A 21,826-nucleotide genomic window follows, 5' to 3' on the forward strand; every position below is an offset into this window, starting at 1 on the left:
TAGACCCGTCGTATAGCCATGATCTGGCATCGTCAAGGCATAATTTGTTTCGGTCTCTTTACTCTCTGAATGATGTTAAATTAGTTTCGAAAGACACCTGTGGAGACCATATATATATATATATATATATATATATATATATATATATATATATATATATATATATATTAACCAGAAATCACAGAAGTTCTAAAACGACGGGATAATGGTTGTTACCGAAAAAAATAGCAACTAAGGTCATTGAACAAAGTGGTACATATGTGGTTTCATAATATTACATAACACAACAAAATATCAATTTTGATATCCAAAGACTCAGTAGTTTTTAGACAACAGGTATCTAGGGGTTTCATAAAAATTTCGTTAATCCGAATTAAGTGGATGATAAGTTGACAGGATCAACGAAAGTCCGGATTAACTTAAATGTCCTAAAAGAACAATAGAAAGTGCATTAAAAGTGTTCATAACAAGTAAACACGTTTATTATTATTCGTTTATCGGGCAGTTATGACTTTAATTTATGACTTGATTATTTTCGGGCAGTTTGAATGCTCAGCTTATGACTTCACTATTCTCAGGCACTCTGAATATTCAATTTACGACTTCATAGTTGTCGAACAATCAAATTTCTACGCAATATAAAGAATGTTAAAACACTGTTAATTCAAGGGAATCCAGTCTCCGTTAACTTTGTGTAGATGATTGAGAGTTTACGCGAAGCATACTTGATGGGTTGTTGGTAGAGGTATTAACTATTTATTCTATGAAATATGAATACAAATGCGTAGTTACATGCAGCACAATATACAATTTTATTGGTTGTAAGGAAACCTTTTTAAATATATTACGAAATATAAATTATTAAACTGCACTTTTCTTTCTCTTACATTTTTTGCATTTTTTAAAGTAAAATATTTCTACATGAACATTTTTCTTAATTTATTTTACAAGTACACAATAAGTATTTAATTACTGTATATTTATACATAGGTAAGTGAAGCTTGCTATAAACATGGATAAATAATCAAGATAGCTTTGGCTAAGACTATTGTACAATTTATACAGGAAATACAAATGAGATTTTGTGTTTATATACAAATATGATACCACATGTTAACCAAACTTGATTCTAATACTCACAGGTTTCAGTATTTCCAATCAAGTTGGGCTAGATTTATTTTTAGAAAGTGTATACTTAGCAATTTTATCATAAACTTTGAAAACGAATAATAATCCCCTGTGTTCACAACAATTATGATGACTCTTTTAAGCAATTACGAAAGTTTAATGTTTGCAGTGACGGGAAGCAAATGAGGGTCGGGCTTGCCCAAAACGGCCAACCCTTCCCTCGAATGTGGTTGGCCTGTTATGTATTTATTAAGATTGTTTAATGCGTACCACAAATGAATGTTTATAATGGAATATGAAAGAAAGATGTTTTAAACAATTCTATCAACACGTTAAAATAATAAAATCAGCTGAAATTAACCACCCGTTTCGTACTCTCATTGCCTAACCGGATGCACACAGTTACATATTTCATTTTAATGTACTATTGTGTAATAGTGTTTCGGTTTGATCTTATTTTTCTTCGATTTTTTTTTATAATTTATAGTCAATCCACCTATATAAATACAGTCGAACAAATGGACTTCCATAAAGTATTTTTTTTCTTTCCTTATTCGTACATTCACTACAACTAACAGCATCATTTTAGATTTTACTTTGCGGGGAAAGGGGGAAGGGCCAAGATTCTTCAGTGTTAAAAGAGTTACTAGTTTTTATTAATGTATTAATATACAATTGATTAAATCATGAATATTTATCAAGCTCGGAAATGGGGGCAATTAACCACTGCCTTACCGAAATGACACCCCTCTCTTCATGTGGTTCTAACTTCACCTACTGTCAAGTTTTATGTTTCAAAACGGTAACATACTAGATGTGTAGTAATAATAATATGTACGTACTGTATATATATTTCTCCTCCCTTCCTATAGCAACTTGCTGGCTATATTACTGAATGTTTGAGTGTAGTAGTTTCTAGGATACTTCTAATTTAAATATTTACGGAGGGTAATCATTAAGTTTTAATTATCACCTCGATAAAAATTAAAGTTACTTAACTATTTTTGTTTCTTTGCAACTACATGCCTGTACTTTGGTGCACGTTAAAATCTCCGCGCCACAGTTCTGTTGCACGACACTAGAGGTACCGAAACAAAGTGACGCAGCCACTGAGGAAATGGAGTATCGTACGGTAATTCATTTTCTGCATTTCAGGAGAAAGAACGCTGTAACAATCCATATTGAACTGGTGCAAGTATATGAGAACAATGTACCATCATATGATACAGCGGTTAGGTGGCGCAGACGCTTCCAGTGTGGTCAGACAAGTCTGAATGACAAAAAGCGAAGTAGCAGACCTCTCTCTGTGAAGGAACAGGGAATTGCAAGAGAAATGAAGGCCATGATGCTCCCACACCGGCGTATCACAATCGAGGCGATAGTGGAAAAAGTGAAAATCAGTCATGGATTAGTTTTCAACATCTTGCACAACATTTTTCAGACCACAAAGGTCACCGCCCTCTGGGTTCAGCGACTGCTCACACTCATTCAAAAAACCCGCCGAACCAAAACACAGCGGAGATGTTTCAACTGTGTCAGACCATCCAGATAACTTCTTTAAACGCCTAATCAGGAATGACAAGTGCTGGGTGTATTATTATGACCCCGAGACAAAGGAGCAAAGCAAGCAGTGGAAATATGCGAATTCACCACTGCCGAAAAAGACGAAGACACAACCATTATCGAGTAGGGTGATGCTGAGTGTTTTCTGGAACTCCCATGATGTAGTGCTAACAGATAATACTCGTAAGAGGCAAACAATCACAAGAGCATACTACCGAAATCTCCTGAGGAGGTTACGGGATGCTATTAAGACAAAGCGTCGAGAGAAGCTGTCCAATGGAGCATTTTTGCTCCGCGACAACGCCCCAGCTCATTCTGCACAGGACACAGTCAAACATGCTGATTATTTGGGCTATCAGATTTTTTTCTCATCCCCGTATTCTCCAGATATGACACCCAGTGACATTTTCCTCGCGGATGAAGTGCATGGCAGGCATTTCCAGAATGACAACTTGATTTTTTCGAGGTGGTGATTAAAAGTTCGTGACTACCCGTTGTACGTTCTTAAATTTTACATTTCAATACAGATATTACAATAAGTATTTATGATATAATAAAATGATATAATGTACGAAATTCTGTAATATATCTAGATCATAATCTTCAAGCGCTATATTGTGTGTGTATTCGCGTAAGTACTTACATATTAATGTTGCATGTAGTTTTGTAGGTTTTAATTTAATTATTGATATATATATATATATATATATATATATATATATATATATATATATATATATATATTAGAGAACACATTTAATTTCCAATGCTCTACACTCATGTATAACATTCAGTCTAGTTGAGCATTCAATAAATGGAAATATTCTTTCCATAAAGTTTCAGTCTTTTAGTCTATGTTTAAGGGCATTATATTATCATTAGATCAGTATAATTGAGCAGCGACATTAACGTTTTTATGAATAAATGCTAATTTTTCTTGATTGTAATGCTAAATGCTAATTTTTCTTCGGTTAAACTTAAAAATTTGGCGTACTCGTTCTATTCCAAAATGCTTTTATTAAATCTGCCCCTTTCTCTGCAATCATAAATGTGGGTGCATTGGTGTGTGCGGTAGGGATCATTGGCATTATGGATGCATCTATAACACGTAAACCTTTAATTCCATGCACTCGTAACTGTGGATCTACCACTGCATCAGGATCTGTGGAAGGACCCATTTTACAAGTACCTGCATAATGATAAATAGTAAAGGTCATCATTTCCGCTGCACATCTCCAGTAGTCATCAGATGCAAAAGTTAGATGCTTACAACCTGGCAGTGGTATATCGTGAAGACGAGTTCCGAATTTCTTAAATGCATTTGTCTTACTAATTTCTACTGAAATTTTTATGCCTTCAACCAGAACGTCCATATCTTCTTTTTCGGAGAAATAATTGTGGTAAATTATTGGCTTATGCTGAGGATTGTTATCTCTAAGTTTAACTTGTCCTCTACTCTTTGGTCTCATGAGCATAGGGAAAATCATCCAAGCATCATGATTCTTTATAGGTTCATATACAGTATTATAAACTTCATCTTTAAGATTAAAAGTTTGCTTACTTATTGGCATTGTGTTCAATGAAGCAGCAATGAAAAGTAATTCCATATCGGGAAAGTCAATGGATGCATTGGCATATTTAGTATTGACAAATGCCAGTGCTTCTACTGCTCCAGCCACAGAAAGAGGCCCTCCTCCATCGATAAAATACTGTGTGACGTAGGACATTTCACTCATTAGAACTTCCTCTTTGAGAGACACTGGAGAATTTATTAAAAATGTTAATCCTCCAAGAGCAATGTGATCCATAAGGTTGTATCCCACTTTAAGATTTTGGAGAACATTTATGCCTAAAGCTTTTAAATCGCTTTTGGGCCCAATTCCTGATAACATTAAAAGTTGGGGAGAATTAATTGCTCCTCCTGATAAAATTACTTCTTTAGTAGCCCTTATAACTTGTTTTCTGCCATTACGTAATACCAAAACACCATATGCCTGCTTTGTTTGAGGGTTTATAAGTATTTTGGTGACTAGTGACCGTCTTATTACATGAAGGTTACCCCTCGTGCGAATTGGATTAAGAAATGCTCTAGCAGAGCTCCAGCGACTACCTTTTTTAGTTGTAGTTTGTATGAAATTAAATCCAGTTTCCCTCTCCCCATTGTAATCAGTTATGTTGTAACCCTTTTCAATGCCAGCTTGTAAAAATGCTTTGCTCAGTGGTGTTCGCCATGGAGTGTAGGACACTGCAAGGTATCCACCGGTAGAGTGATAAGGAGACTTTTTTAATTCGGGTATTGTAACATCTTCAGATTTCAGAAAATATGGTAGGACATCTTTGTAGCTCCATCCAGGATTCCCCATAGCTTCCCATTGATCATAATCCAGTTTGTTACCCCTTGTGTATATCATGAAATTTAACACACTGCTGCCCCCAAGTACCTTACCTCTCGGATAGTGACACCTATTACCTTTCATTCCTAAACACGCTGTTGATTGAGGTTCAGTCATATACCTCCAGTTCGCATCTGACAATTGTAAGACAGGAGCCAACATGGGTATATCCATAACGTAATTTTCATTTCGTCCAGCTTCTATTAGAAGCACTTTCCAGTCACTTATTTCCGTGAGTCTGTTGGCAAGTACACAACCAGCAGTTCCTGCTCCAACTATGATGAAGTCATATTCTTCTAACATTGTCCAAGGATCCGTTGGCGATTCATTCCACACGTGACCAGCTTTTCTCCAGTATCTAAGTACAGCTTCTGTGAAAGTCATATTATCTGCAGATGTTAGCGTAAAATTCAACAGGAAAAATAATGGTATACTCCATAATTTCCATAAATTTGTCTTCTTTCTGTAACTCATCGTTGGAAGTCGTCTGTGTCTAGGACAGTGTTCACCTCGTTTTCTGAAAAACAAAAAATGTAAGAATGAAGATGTATTAAGACAGGTGACTGGCTAGTGTAAATAATACTAATAGAAGTTGTTTTAAAAATCCTAATGAAGGGTATTATATAAAGGCAACAATAATTTAGAAGCAACACTTTTCCCCCAACAACGGATTGTGGAGACAATAATAATAATAATAATAATAATAATAATAATAATAATAATAATAATAATAATAATAATAATAATAATAATAATAATAATAATAATAATAATAAAATACAGTCTACTAGACATCTGACCAATACATGAATATTCTACATAAGACAGTTGAATAGTTGAAAGAAACACTGTAAGAAAACCGCATTGTTCTAGGTCTATTTTCAGTAGATTTAAATTGAATTTGTTCACCATGTATGTCGGGTGCTCTAAAAATGACGGAAGAAATGGAAGAAATGTGTACGATGATTCCTCTAAGATGTCCATATATGTCAGTTCTATAATGTGTCCATATATGTCGAATTGCTCTATAATGATAAATTTTATATATATATTAAGCAGGAAGTGTTATGCTATAAAAGTTCTAATTATCTTACATTTTAAAGTCAAAATTGCCTATACTGTAAAATTCAGCGAGCAATCTCAAATTTCTAATCAACAAAACTACGGACAAGTTTCTTAGATGTCAACATAGTATACTAATTCTTCTCATAGTGTTAATTGTTTATACTTCCAACAAATCACACTTAGAAACGAAAGATCTGTGAGAAAATTGCATTATAAAACTTGGTGTGAAGTTTGGTCTACCAGCGGAAGAAGTAACATGTAAGGAAAAAGTACAGAAATATTGTCTTGTCTCTTTAATTACATAACAGTTACATAAGACGATTTAATGAGTTTTAAAAACATTAGTACTTTTTAATGAACTTTAAAATAGTTGCTTGCTTGGTTACCTTTTAAAATAATATTTGTAGCATGTCATTCAAGGATGTATTATTATTAAACTAGTTTCCGTCTTAAGTTGTTGCAAAATTTATTTCCTTTAAGGTGTACACAATTGAGATTTTAAAAAGGTTAGAATATGATTAACTTTATTCACAAGTTCAGCATCCATTAAAATTTCTTCAGCTGTAATTTGTTTTACCTTGAACCTTTCAGTAAGGTAGTTAGTTTCAATTACGATTATTGTGGACACATCCTTGTTATTGAGTAAATGTCTTGTGCATATTGTAATTGCGTTTTTATGCAAAAAAAAGTTTTTTTTCCTATTTTGCCTAAAGCATTTCGTCTAAAGGTACTATTCGGTTACGGAAAGCTGACGTCTGATAGTTGGGTAGAACATGTAGTACATTTTAAGTATTGTTACCAAAGTCTCTTCAATGATAGAGAAAAAAAAACTAATAGAGAAAAATAGGAAGTGATTCAAACTCGCCATTTTTGGTTTCAGCATTTATCGCCATAGAACAAAAAGAGTAACAGATAGCAGAAAGCTTTTTTTTTTTTTTTTTTAACTATTCATCGTCTCAAGACGACATAATATGACTATCCACAACGCTCTACCAAAAATGAAAGTGGTTCAAATTTACTCTTGCTTCCGGATTCAATATTAATTTCCACAGAGCAAAAACAGTAAATGTTATCAAGAAGCGCCTGTTTGCAATCATTTAGTGTCCGAAGAATAGGTTCCATCTCCTCTGTTGGAGCTCTGTTCAAACTGGAAATGGTTCAAATTAGTCATTTCCAGTTTCAAAGTATATCATCATAGAACGAAAATGTAGCAGAAGCAGATTTTTTTTTTCTCTCAAAACGATTCAGCGTCTCAAAATAATAACATGATAATCCAGAAACATCAAAACTTGAAGTGGTTCGAATTTGCTATTGCTTTCGTTTACGATGCGGATTTCCATAGTAAAAATGGTAAGAGATATCGAGATGCAGTTTTTTTTTTTTAATCGATTCAGCTTTCCAGAAATAGGTTCCGTCTCCTCCATTAACTCTTTATTTAAACCAAAAGTGATTAAAATTAACCATTCCCAGTTTAAACATTTATCAACATCGAACAAAAATAGCAATAGACAGCGACAAATGGTTTTCTGTAATCGGTACAGTGTCTCAAGAGTATATATATCATCATTACCGGCAACACTATTCGAAACTGGAAGTTATTGAATTTACTAGTACTTCTAGTTTCAATACTGAATTTCATAGAGCGAAAACCGTAAGAGGGATGGAGCAGAGGTTTCTTGCACTTGATTTAGCGTTTCAGTATCCGAGGAGCAGGTTCTGTCTTTGATCTTATTACTCCATTGCAATCAGTACTTATTGATGTACTACTTCAAGTTTGAGTATTGAATTCACTTAGTTTGATAGTCTACCGTAGTTTCACACTGTGAAACGAAATTCACTTACTATGCGACACATTTTGAAACGTCGTAAGTGAATATTATAATAATAATAGAGTGCTTTAGGCAATATAATAATAGAGTTTAAGAACATCAAAGTATGTAAATAATATGTCACAGTGCAATTAGTTTGAAGCTATTAAAATATTTCTATAAGGATCTGGAAGGTCCTCTTTTGAGTCATTTCAAATAGAGTTGCCGATTAGAAGCAAAATTGTCGTAAAGAAATGTAAGACAAAACAGAGCTCTTCCACAAGAAACAGATACGTTGTCTCCTGAGACGAGATACTACTTTCAGGACCCTTTTCCGAGACGAGACAGCCTCAACTCTTTGTGTCATAGGCAACCATTTTTTTTTTTAAATTTGAGAAAACTTAATAATTTAAGAACGAAAGTCTTTAGTGATTACGTCCTTGAATAACCGTACAAAAAGGATTCCATGTTTTTTTGCTAAGCATAAGTTCTTCTTTGAAGACTTACGATATTACTAGAAATTGACGTCGTATTAACTGTTAGTGATTTTAATTGGCGCATTTTCTGTTAAATAACAAAATTTTCTGATTGGCGCATTTTCATACACTCATTGCTTTGATTTTTTAAAGTCTTTCATTTGTCCTTCAAAAATGTTAACTTCGCTGTTTTCGTTCATAAGGTTTCATTTTAAAAAACGATAATTTAAAGATACAGAAAATGAATATTTATTTATTTATTTACAAGTAGAATGTGCGTCACTCTTATAACTATGCGTCACTAATAGGAATATGTGAGCCACAGTTAGGGCCAGGGGCGGATCCAGGGGGGCAATCGGGGCGATCGTCCCCCCCAGAAGAGGAAACTTTCTTATTTTATATATAAATGAAACCCATCCCAAAGTTTGGAGCCCTTAAAAGTAGCAGTATGACACCCCCCCCAGAAGTCGGTCCTGGATCCGCCCCTGGTTAGGGCTAGATGTGTCACTATTAGGATATTTATGTCACCATTAAAAGACGAACAATTTCAATGACAACAGATGCAATCTGCTCTTTAACATATTTTTTTTACATGTATAGTAAATAAATAAATAAATATTCCAGCAGAATAAGAAACCCATCACTTATAGTTAGCAACGAATGACATACTTTTTACCGCCATAAAATAAGTTTTTCTCGAAAACTACTCATGAAAATTTACTGTCAAGCATCTCAGTTTGTCCACGTCGATAACATGTATCGATTAATAATAGTATATAGCTCCGTTATTAAATTGCCTCGACTTTCCGTTATTAAATTGCGTGGTTATCATGTATATATATAAAGATTTACAGCAACAACAACAAATAAAAAACGATTCTCTTGATTTTTTCGAAAATTATACATGAGAGTTCCCATATATCTCTAAGATTATAGCCGTAGAGCTCAGGTGGCATGTTAACGTCTTTGACTTGTAATCCACTATATCTATAAATGCATAAGTCAGAATTTTTCAGGGGCGCCGCAAAGGGATTCGAAGTTAGGAATTCATGGATATTTCGTTAGGAAAATCGGGTTCGATTCATGACAAATGAACACGACGTCCGAACACATAACAAAAATTCGTTGACAGAACTTTGGCAAGGGCGCCGATCCTGGGGGGAAGAGGGGCCCGGACTCCCCTCCAAAGCTCATGTGGGCCCCATGTATTTCTATTAATATGTATTTTAATATCTATTTTCATATGTATTTCTCAATGAATATACAAACCCCACATCTGATTCCCCCCCCCCCAAAGCTACAGAGAAATCGGCGCCCTTGAACTTCGGTATCCCAAATAGAATCAAGATGCGAAGAATTTTTGGTGTATTGTATGTAGTTGTATAACTACAGCAGGAAATGAGTGTAGTGGCTGAAGTAAGAATTAATAAAAACTTTTTTTTAATGTTCCCGATCATATCCTATGGGCTTAAGGAAACAGGTTGTTAATAAAAGTATATGACTATGAAAGAATTGGTGGAATGAGAAAGTCTTTCCATTGTTAAAAAGGAAAAATCAAACGGATTTACACATTTCAAGATTCTTACATGGCGAAAACATTGTTGTCTTTGGATATTTATTTGTCTGTTCATCCAGATCTATGTCCACTTGTCTAAAGGCCATACCAATCAATTTATCCGGACTAAATTTTAATAAAATTATCTTCTTATCTCTCAAGTAAATGTAGTTTACTGGAGAATAACAATTTTAAAAATGTATTATTTGTTGAAAATCGCTCTAACGATTTTGTTTAAATTTGTTATGTTATTACTTCATTAACATACTACAATTTGACGTCAATTATTTCTTCTAGTAAAATTCAAAAAGGGTAGTTTGCTCTTAGATGTTTTTTACGATTTTCTTTAAAACGGCTGGTATGATTTTGTCCATATTTTAAGAGGATTACTGTAGTTATCATTTCTACAGTATTGCGATTATTTATAATGAAAACATCTACAAGGAGTAATTTATTCTTGGAGTAAATCTTCCTAGTAGAATTTTCTCAAGAACGATTTAGGTAATATTGTTCGTAATTCATAAATAAATATTTCATTGGGAATTCTACAATACAAGCCAATTCTCATGAAAATTTCCACAAGAAATAGTTTACTCTTGAATGTGATTTCTTCTCGTAGTTCCTGTAAAATGGCTGAGGTAATTTTCTTTATATTTCATTAAAAAAAATACAGTAGGGTCTATTTCAATAATTACAGTACGGCTTGTTTTCTTTTTTTAAGAAATGGAAACTAGAAAGTTTAATGCGGTGAACCGTACCTATTATTATTATTATTATTATTATTATTATTATTATTATTATTATTATTATTATTATTATTATTATTATTATTATTATTACTTTATGCAGAATGATTATTATTGTTGTATTAATAATGGGTATAAAGTGCAAGGGACATGAGAGTATTAAAAGTAGAAGCTATAATTATAGAAGTGTCCATCGTGTGTAGCATTATAATTACGATATTATATTGTAAGACTTCGTAATAGTGCTTAGCTTTCCTCGGGTTTCGGTCTCTGCAGTAATTTAGTATAATAGACTGAAGTGTTTCTTGACCCTTACGGTGTTTTACATTTATGTACCTGCCTAAAATCATAAGCATGTACACAGTAGTCTTTTCTAAAACCGGTTCATCATGGCAAAACCTTCGACCCTATTATGATTTTGATTATGATATGCATGCAACAGGTGTTAATGTTACATTTGTTGGTTATTACACAAACCCTTTATTTGGTTGGCAATTTAATGTACCGTATTATGCGAGAGCTCCCTTATTTGGCATAATATTTAAACTTTTATCTGTCTCTCAATTTGATTCAATGCAGTGTATATAATATATATATAAGTAAAATGATGACCAATGATAGGAATGCAGATAAAATTTCAACTGTTGATTTTTCTTACGATCATTAAGAAATATTAGAATACCTTGAGATTTTCTATTCTCTGAATACCCTGAAGTCAGTTTATAGTTGTTTTCTGTAATGAAATGTTTTAAATTGAAGACTTTCTTATTAATTCAGAATTCATTTATGTAATCGTGAAGTTTTATCAGTCTCCTTTATTTTAAAAAAAAATGTTTGGTTGGATGAATCTAATTCAAATATTAAATTCCGCCATTATATCAAATGATGTAGCAATGAGGTTTTTTACGGTTATTTTTTCCTGTAATTTTTAAAACGGAATATAAACAATATGGAAAAAAGGTAATTTAAAATCTATAAAATATTTTTAAAAAATGATTTAATATTTTTGTTTTCTAGAAAAAAGAAGAAAACTATTCAGCCTTAAAATGATCTACAACAGTTTATTATTTATGAACGTTTTATTTTTATTTTTATTTTTATTTTTTTCCACTTCTTAGTCTTTATTCAATATTCTACCATCAATGCGTGACTTCAATGTATGAGTTTACAGTTCTTAAATTTTCTTTTTCGCTAGAGGCTTCACATACCTCGAACCAGCATTGGACCACTCTGCCATCTATTCAGGAATTTTCACAAAGCTATCACAGTTTTTTTTATTTTTATTATTACTATTTTACTGAATAACTTTAAAGACCATGAAGAACATCAAAAATTTACCAAGTGAATTGAGCCAGATATTTTCTGCATTAATTAATAATTGTTTTCAAGACCTTTATAGTGTAGAAATTTGGGTGCCCAGCAGATATGAGGTCATAAACTGAACACTCAAATTTCTGTTCTATATAGGGGGGTCTAAAAGGTTTGGAAACAGTTGCTGGTTTATTTATTGTCATTTTGTGAATACTACCTGGCTTACTTTCTACGTTTTTTGTATTCTTCCTTGTTAAACTGTTGAGTAAAATTTTAAAAATGGGGAGTTATCTCAGGGAAGAATCTACTGACGTCTACGGATATACACAATCTAAATACATTTGTAATACAAATGCCTTCAATAATATTGCAGTAAAATGATAAGCTAGAGCTAAAGTTATGTATTGCATCGTGATTGGGGTTTATGTATCTCTATAAAATTTCGGAGTATTGGAGTGTCAATATTTGACTCTAACAAGCAAATAAGCAGAAAATTGACCTAATAAGGCATTGTGAAAAAAAGAAAGAAAGAAAGAAAGAGCGACTAGAACTGTAGAAGCGATATAATTGCAAAGTTTGATGTTTTTCTTTCTTTTGTTTGACTCTGATACTTTAATTACTGCTTTCAAAATCACTTTTTTTTTTCAAGTTAAATTGAAAACATTTAAGAGAGAGAGAAAAAGATTGCCTACCGTATTTTTTAAACATAGTAATTAACGAGGAAGCATTTTTAATACCTTTGGTCAGTTCATGCGTTGTAATGCAAAGTGGTGTTGAGAAGAATAAGAGGAGGAAAAACGATACATATATAGATATATTTTTCTTTCTTGTTTGTTAAGGTGTAGAGAAAATGCCTGTTCTTGGCCATATTATCAGTGAAAACTAAAAATAGCACGTTTCTACGTAGACTTGCAAATTTAATTAATTTGTGTGTGTACGCATGTATTGAAAGAGGAAAACTGTACGAAACAAAGACAGAAGGTTAAATCTCTCAAGGTTTATTTTTTGTTCGTTTTTGTAAATTAATTTTTACGTTTGAGATTATTCACATAGCATTAAGGGGTATATATGGGATACATTCAAAGATAATTAAATTAAATCGCTCCCGTCACGAGCACATGTACTTATTGCGTAAGAAATATTTATAGTTGACTAGTCTTACTTATGCAATTGCCAAAATAGATGGTGCTTTTGGTTATTTCTGTATTGCATTTTCGTCGATTATTCTATCAAAACCAAACTTCATACAGTTAAATAACTACTCCGTCTCATTTTATCAATTTAACAGTTGGTTGGGAATAACATTTATGATCTCGTATAGAAACAAAGAGATTCAGAAGACTTCCCGAAAACTTCAATCTCCAAATGTAACCCTGCAATGTAAAATTAAATCTAAATGAACTTCAATTAATCGATTTTCTTGTAACTTCTGTTTTCATTCAGTTTTCGTGTTATTTAAGTGAATGAAACTTTGATGTAAAAGGGAAATAACATTTTTGTGTATCTATTGATTTAAATTTCAGCTTAATGGTATTCTAATAAATATTGCTTTATTTGTACAGGCGGTTTCTGAGTTACGGATAGATACATTCTTGGTATACAATGCATATAAGACAGGGGTTTTCAAACTGTGCGGCGCGCGTCCCTGAGGAGGCGCGAAGATTTTTAAAAAAATATCCCATAAAGGAACATATTTATAATGCAACACGCATACTTATAGGTCCAAAAAAAAGGTCGATTTAAATAACATGGGGAATTTCTTCATCCACTCTTTAGACCCCCTAAAAATTAAAAATATTCACTTTTGACAATTTTTCTGTCGGTTAGTCCCGAAAAGCTACAATCATGTCAAATTTAATCATTGTAGCTCTACACGAAGTACCCAATAATTTGGGGTTGTAAAAGGTGTCCGATATAAATAACATGGGAAAGATTTTTCAGTTCCCCATAAGACCACTCTAAAGTTGATTTTTTTTTTATTATTTTTACTTATTTAACGCTAACGAAATTGCATATGACCAAGAATTACGAACCTCCTTACATACATAAAACACAGATCAAACAGAACTTTTTTTTATGTTGGTTAAAAACCACATCGGAATATGACGAACTGTTCTCAATACACCGTATAAGGCTGCATTGTAAAACAACTTTACGATGATAAATGTTCTTAACTCTTGATTATATGCAACCCACCTTACTCTGTTGAGTTTTTGGTTGCCGCTTGTGTTAGGATAAGCTTTTTCATCAGGCGCTGCGGAATTGTGTAAATGTTTTTAATAAAATTATCCAAGCTTTTCAAATATTTTATACGTAAGAACCTTACGCCGGCATAGCCTCTTCGGTTAGTAAAAACTGGATCAAATTGTGACCATACACAGAACTTTTCCTTTTAGTTGGTTAAGAACGGTCAAACATTTTTTATATATTCCATTTAATTTTCACGGAGATGTTTGAATTCAGTAAATAGACTTCTGATATTTCATTCGTGTTTTATTTGACTGACGTTTCAAACACTTACTGCTTTTATCTTCAGAGATGTATTAATTCGGGGACTTGCACAATTATTGTGGTTTAATTTTAATTTTTACATTGTTATAATTTTTGTCTAACTACATTGGACAAACGGTACATTCAATTAAGATTAGGTGTGAGGAGCACATGAGATACATATTATTAAGTCAAACAGACAAGTTAACATTAGCAATAGAAGAAAAACAAAATTATGTTTGATAATACGTCGGTTTGTTGATAATACGTGTTTGATAATAAAGAGAGCACTAATATTATTAAGAACATGTTAATATTATTTTGAATCAATCTGTAACTTCTAAAAATATTTAATTGCTAAATATCCTAAATACCTAGGTACAAGCGTATATATAAAACTACATGAACTGACATAAAATATAGGGGCACTTCCGATTGACGTGTAAAGTTGAAATTTGGCACGATTGTATTTTTCCGGGACTAGCCCACAGGAAAATTGCCGTAAGTGAATACGGACACAAGGCCGTAGGCCGAGGAAGTGCAGGGATCTGGGGACGGAGCCACAGCTAGTCGAAGGCTACTGACATAAAATAAAGGGGCACATCCGGTTGACATGTAAAGTTAAAATTTGGCATGATTGAAGCTTTGCGGGACTAACCCACAGGAATATTGCCATAAGTGAATATTGTTAACCTTTAGGGGATCTAAAGGGAGGATGAAGAAATTCTCCATGTTATTTAAATTGATTTTGTTTTGGACTCATAATCTCATGTTTAAGGTACTTGGAATTGAAATAAAAATTTGAAATTGCTTGTATGTTTCCCATAGAATTATTTAACAAAATCACCAAAAATAAAAATTTCTAATTTTAGACTGGCTTTATGGGGAACTGAAAAGTTTTTCCATGTTATTACGGTATATGGGACATCATCTATACCACAAAATGTTTAGAGGATTAGAATGATGAAATTGCTTGGTTGTAACTTTCCGGGACTAACCCACAGGAAAATTGCCAAAAGTGAATATTTTTTTAGGGGTCTAGAAGGGAATGAAGAAATTCCCATGTTATTTAAATGGGCGTTTTCTTGGGATACAAAATATTATCTTTTAGATAGTTGAAATAGGAAAAGAAACTTGCAATTCGGTAGAATTGTGGGTTTAAGAGTTGCAAGGTCGTACGCCAAGCAAACGCGGGGTCTGGGACCGGAGCCCTCAACTAGCCAAAGACTAGTTTAAATATAAAATTACAACAATGTAACAATTGTATACTGCAATAATTGTGTAATTTTCCTAAAATCCTAAAAATCCAACATTTATTTTTTGTTTTTGATGATATTTTCCATTTGATGCATTTACCACATCAAACTCTCAATGTTTATGCAATTAAAATTACAGTATAATGGAAATTGAAACATTAAAATACATAAAGTTTCTTTTATTAGTTACTATCTTCCTGTCCCTGTATCTTCTGCTTTCTTAATGTTTATGACTTCCTAATGGGTTGTGATTACGCGTTTGAAACTTGTGTTTAAATTATAAGTCTGGTGCCAAGAAGGCGACTTTAGTTATATTGCGCAATTCGCATGTGGAAATTAATATCTTACATTCACGTAAAATCTCTTCTATGGAATACTTCTTAAGATATATTCCCTAAAAGATAGAATTGTAAGTTTCATTTTGCAGAAGTTATTAAAAAAAAAAAAAAAGATACAGGTGTAAAATAACAAATTACATGAGTAAGAGTGGTTGTATGGCTGGTAATACAGACAGTAGGTAATTAGCAAAATTGTAATATCTTTTGTAATTTGAACTAATGGATAAATATTAATTGTTAGGGTGATTAAAGAACCCTCGTGTTGTGAAGAAACGTGTGTCACGATGGCAATGTCATGTTCTTGATCCAAGGCTATGTAGGCGCAGGGTTTCCACCACCTTTTCAAAGCAAAATGCAGGAACGTTTCATGCGGTTTGCCATCTTTCCAAAGCAAGATTATAGGGACACTTCATGCAGCTATTTGGGGAGGGGGGGAGGATAACCCAGCGTTTCATTTTCCGTAACAATGTAATGTAGACTTCCTGTAACGAAGAACTATATCTAATTGATAAAACAAAAGTGAGACAATTTAAATTATATAAGCCCTATATAATATAATGTATAATAAAAATATGGCCTTGAATAATATGTAGACTGTGTTTAGGCCAACCTATTACGGATCTAAGTACGCACAAAAATTTTTAAAAATAATAATAATAAAGATACAAAACTGTCCCAATACTTCACAATATTTTTTGTTGTTGGAACAGTGTCGTTTGTTGTTATTGCTTTAGCTGCTGCTACTCGCAGAACTTTTGGTGCTGCTCAAATTTAAATGTATATTTCTGGTTACTTGCTGCAGCCTTGACAAGTCGAAACTTCATCAATAAATATGGAAGTCGGGGCATTGTAAAGTCTTGACAGAAGCATGTTGGGAGACGGGACATTTTCTCCAAAATCGGGACCATTGGCAATCCTATGTAAGCTTTATGATACGCAAACACTCTTTTGACGGGTCGCATTTCCTTGTAACGTATTCGTTTTGTACTGTTTAATGCCACAAGAGGACTTATACATGGGAGACGAACCCAGGACCACACACATGAAAATATATGCACGTGAATGACGAACCTAATATTTGAATGACGAAGCTAATATTATCATGCAGTGGACACGCACACAGGGAACAGCCAGTTTATGTGGGCCTTTATCGTACAAATAATCTCATTTTTTTAAAGGACATTTTCTTTGTATTTGTATCTGCCCGAACTAAAAGCCATAAATATGACACAGACATTTAAAATGAAAGTATTTAATTTCAAGAATTACTTGCTAAAATACTTTATTGCTTTCGGCTAGAGCGGCTTTTCTTTGTAGACATGAAATATTTTTTAACACGTCTGGATTTTGTTGTCAATAATGTAGTACAATTTAGTAGAATTCCCATAGAAATAATAATAATAATAATAATAATAATAATAATAATAATAATAATAATAATAATAATAATAATAATAATATAATGCATTCTATACCTCCCCACTAGCCTGGTGGCTAATTCACGCGTACCTTTGGTGCACTAGTTTCGGGTTCGATTCCTGGTTGGGGAACATTGAAATTAGCATCGTGATTCCAAATGTACCTGAAACTGTACTTCAGGAAACAAAACATAATAAATCCTTCGTAGTCAGATTCTAGCGCGTGTGCCTTTGATGCACGGAGTCCCGGGTTCGATTCCCAGTAGGAGAGCATTGGTAGTTTAAACTGTAATTCTTTTTCTATATAGGTTTCTGACAAAGGACATGAATGTAAGTTAATCAGATCAATAGTATTAATTATAATAGTTTAGTTTATATCTTCTTCGCTGGAAAGTAAACCGTGAATTTGCTCAAGTATTTTTTTTTTTCTTTTTGGATATCGTTTCCGTATTTTTCCGGGTGATATATTAATTTATGTAACATGCATTGTAAATTTCATAAGTTTTTTTTTTTCAGAAGAAGATAACATTTATACAGATTTTTTTCTAATTTGAAGGAAATGTAACAACTAAAGAATCGATAGAAATTAATTTGGTCCCAATTTGTAAGACTGTATTCCAATTACTGTTCTGCAGATACGGTAAGAGGAACTGAAATGGGGAAACCTATACTTGTCTTGTCTGTGGAGGGACAATGCAAAACCAATTTTTTCTGTATGGTAGTAAAACACGTACGTTGTAGAAAACCTTGATTTGTGTGTGTGTGTGTGTGTGTGTGTGTTAATACAGCATGTCAAGATAAAATGGAGCAACTGATAAATATAATTATATATTGATATAAAGTGTGAATAAACCATCGTTTGAATTCAAATGGAATAAAATTAATTCTATGATTTTACGTTCTGGTCTTATTCCCTCTGGTCTGAAGGACACGGTTGTTAAATACGACCGTGGAAAGAAATTAAGAAACCTCGAGAGAACCCATAGATACTATATTTGCCCACGACAAACTTCGCGTGGTTTGAGATTGAACAAGGAACCTCACGCAACGTGAGTGCTCTACCAGTGGTGAGCCAAGTAAGTGTTCCTATCATTGGTATTCGAATACTTCATTTTAGTTTTGAATGTTAAACTATTTTGTCAAAATTTTCTTACTTTCCTTCATCTGTTGCAGTATTAGGGAAGAAAGTAATTATTCATATCAATAATGAAAGTATGGAACTCGAATACAGACTAATCTTTTATAATCGATGACATTCATGCATAATTGAAGCCTGTTTTTCTACTTATACCAGTAAGGAAGATTAAGCTTTTGAAAGAGACCTTTTCTTTGCGGTTTCTTGATTTATTCGTCTGATTCAAAAAGAAAGAAAGAAAAAGAAAGAAAGAAAAAAGAAAGAAAAAATCTGGATTCCACTCTCCTAGGAATTTAGTGAATCCATAAACCCCAGCAAAATTAATCGATCTTTTGGATAAATGAATTTAGGCTATAATTACATTTCGTTGTTTCGTTTACATTCCAATACGAAAACTCTGTTTGAGGCGTTCTGATAGTAAGGGCTTAAATTGTACTACATTATTGACTTTCAACGGTCAAGATAGTCCTCCATTGACTTTGAAACTGTCTTTTCCTAGAGAAAGAGGACCGACTTCCATAAACTATACGTCAGTGGTTCCCAACCATGTTTAACTGGCGTCTTCGTGAACCCTGCATTCCTCCCACATTTCTCCTTGCCGTTCGATAGTCTGACCACTTCTATTTATTTATTTAACAATCACCAGATACAGCTCAAAGGCCATTTTATAGTGGATATCTAACAACAACAATGGAAAGGGTTTGGGAAGGAATCGGCCAGGGCCTGTTTTAGTAGGTACCATCCCGGCATTTTCCTGGTAGGACCGAGGGAAACCCTGGAAAACCCCAGTCAGGATGGCCGGCAGCGGGAATTAAACCCACGACCTCCTGAATGCGAAGCCAACGCTCTACCATTTGAGCTACTTCAGATAAAGATTATATTCAATAATATTCATATATACAATAATAATAATAATATCATGTAATACGAATATGGTTTATTTCTGTCAGTAGCTTGCACCACCCTCACTCGCTCTTCATCCCCACAACCTGTCAGATTATGAACCACTGCTGTACATAGAGGCGCCAGAACGGGCTGACAGAGCAATTTGACATTGGTCTACTACTCGAAACCTAAAATATAATTTCCAAGCATTCATAATACACGTCTAAGTTCACTGTCAATACCTGGAACGCCTCATATTTGTTTGCTAATAAATATCAATACAAAATACGGCATTTCTTGCGGCTAGTGTAATTTGTTTATCACAGTTTTTTTTCTTTCCTACTGTCTATTTCCATTTCTCTATGGGTGCTATCCGAAATAATAACTGATCTATAAATCCAGATCGACGGACATTGAAAATATATGTTTATTTATTAGTCACTAATATTTTATGGTGATAATAACTAAGAGAAGCTCCAAAAATTTAATTGACACTGCACGTAATTTTTGCGTTTTTTGGTGTGAATTGAGTGGCGCCTATTCGTTTTACATTACTAACACAAAGTAATTCTAACGAAAAAAAATAATTCTAATCTCACTTGTCAAAGAGAAAATTATAGCCATTAGACTAGCGGAGGCTAGTGGTTAATGGATACACATTTAATGTACGTGGTTCCGGGTTCAATTCTGAGTGGGGAATGTTATTTGAATATATTATGGTTCGGATTCCACCCTAAACTAGATATCTACTTCTCATATAGCCTCAGTGTGGGAAAGGGCGATAAACTTCAACAAAGAAAGAATAATATAAATAATAAAATTGCTAGTCTTTGTAACTACAGTAAACCAGTTTTGTATTGAAAATAATAAAATAAATAATTCACTTTGTATTACCTTGCTTTAGCTAGTTAAAGACGATCAATAGATATCCTCGCATTAGCATAATAATTGTTACCGGAATGCAGGATGGATTGTTGAAAGCAGCATCCAATAGTTTGTGCTGTACTATGATTTTTCTCGGTATCACTTAAGAAACTTCGGAGAAATGAAGCACTTTCGGAAAACTAAAGTTAGATATTCCGAATTTCTTAGTCAATACGACACAGCCAATGCCACGTGCACTACTAAAAGCAGAACACACTTTCATTTCGACTAAATGTGTTTTTCTTACGTTCACTAAAGCACGTAATAGTTGTATAATGATTGTAGGTTAAGAGTTATGTAAAAAAAAAAAAAAAAAAAAAAAAAAAAAAAAAAAAAAAAAAAAAGTAGGTTTTTAATCGTGCAGTACGGAGATTCTTAGAGACCTCCACTAACCCTATTGTTTATGCAATCTTATCAAATTCTCGATCGCATACAAGTATCATTTTGAGTTTTGTAATAAGTTTGTTGAGGTTATAGGTCAGGTTCGCATCGTTTCCCGTAGAAGTTCATTGTAGGTGGGGGACATCGCTATTCGTAGAGAAATTAATAAGGTAAATGTGCAATATAGCACTTTGTATCTGGGAATTTCAGCCTATGTAACTTTCACTAAATGCATATAGTACAGCAGAACGGACTCACTTTCCCCTCAAAGAGGTCGCAAGGTACTTGAAATTCCAGCTGAGCTTAGTATGACGTTGACTGGATTACGGAGGGAGAATGATAATAAATACAGATGAAAATAGTAGGACAACAAAGATGCAGGGTCTTTGCACTTTGTACTCAAGGACTGTTTCTTGTTCCGCATCGTTGGATTTTAGATTTTCAATTGTAATGAATGAAAATTACATTTCATATGTTGTATGTGATGTATGTATCCGAAAGACCTTGAAGTGTTCTGAGTATAGAGTTGATGTTTCTCATGTTGCATAGCCCAAGAAAATGAATGTTGTATGATAAGTATCAAACAAAAATAGCAATCCCCGCACAATAGTAATGAACGGTAACAGTTAGCATTATCGCAAGGTTCCAAGTTCAAATCGGGTCAACCATCCTGACTTCGTTTCCTCCTTTCCAGGATTTTCCTTAATTTCCCGTGTATGTTAAGGTGCTACAAACATGTTCAAGCTCGATAGTAGGGCTTGAGCTCAGAAATTACGCATGAGAAAGTTCGAATGTAAGCAAGCCTTATAAATTGATAGCTAACTGAATTGCGAATGAGCTCGAGCCCCAATTAGTGAGCGCAATCACGAGCGAGTGTAAGCCTCACTGAGAATAGCAAACCTGAGCCCTTAATGACCGCGAGCCTTATAGAGGGTAGCTAGCATGAGCTCGAGC

The 21,826-nt window shown here is 33.5% G+C and overlaps 1 pseudogene across 1 annotated transcript; it reads right to left on the reverse strand.

Annotated features, from left to right (window-relative positions):
- Nucleotides 1–733: 733 nt before the first annotated feature.
- On the reverse strand, nucleotides 734–20,852 carry LOC145693037 (glucose dehydrogenase [FAD, quinone] pseudogene; annotated as a pseudogene). The gene is made up of 2 exons (XR_014132692.1): nucleotides 20,462–20,852; nucleotides 734–5,601 (listed from the first exon to the last, which is right to left on the reverse strand). The product of XR_014132692.1 is annotated as a glucose dehydrogenase [FAD, quinone] pseudogene (transcript).
- Between the last annotated feature and the right edge of the window lie 974 nt (nucleotides 20,853–21,826).

The sequence above is a fragment of the Thermobia domestica genome, chromosome 8 (genome assembly GCF_964235325.1).
Source record: "Thermobia domestica chromosome 8, izTheDome1.hap1.1, whole genome shotgun sequence".
Classification (NCBI taxonomy): Eukaryota; Metazoa; Arthropoda; class Insecta; order Zygentoma; family Lepismatidae; genus Thermobia; species Thermobia domestica.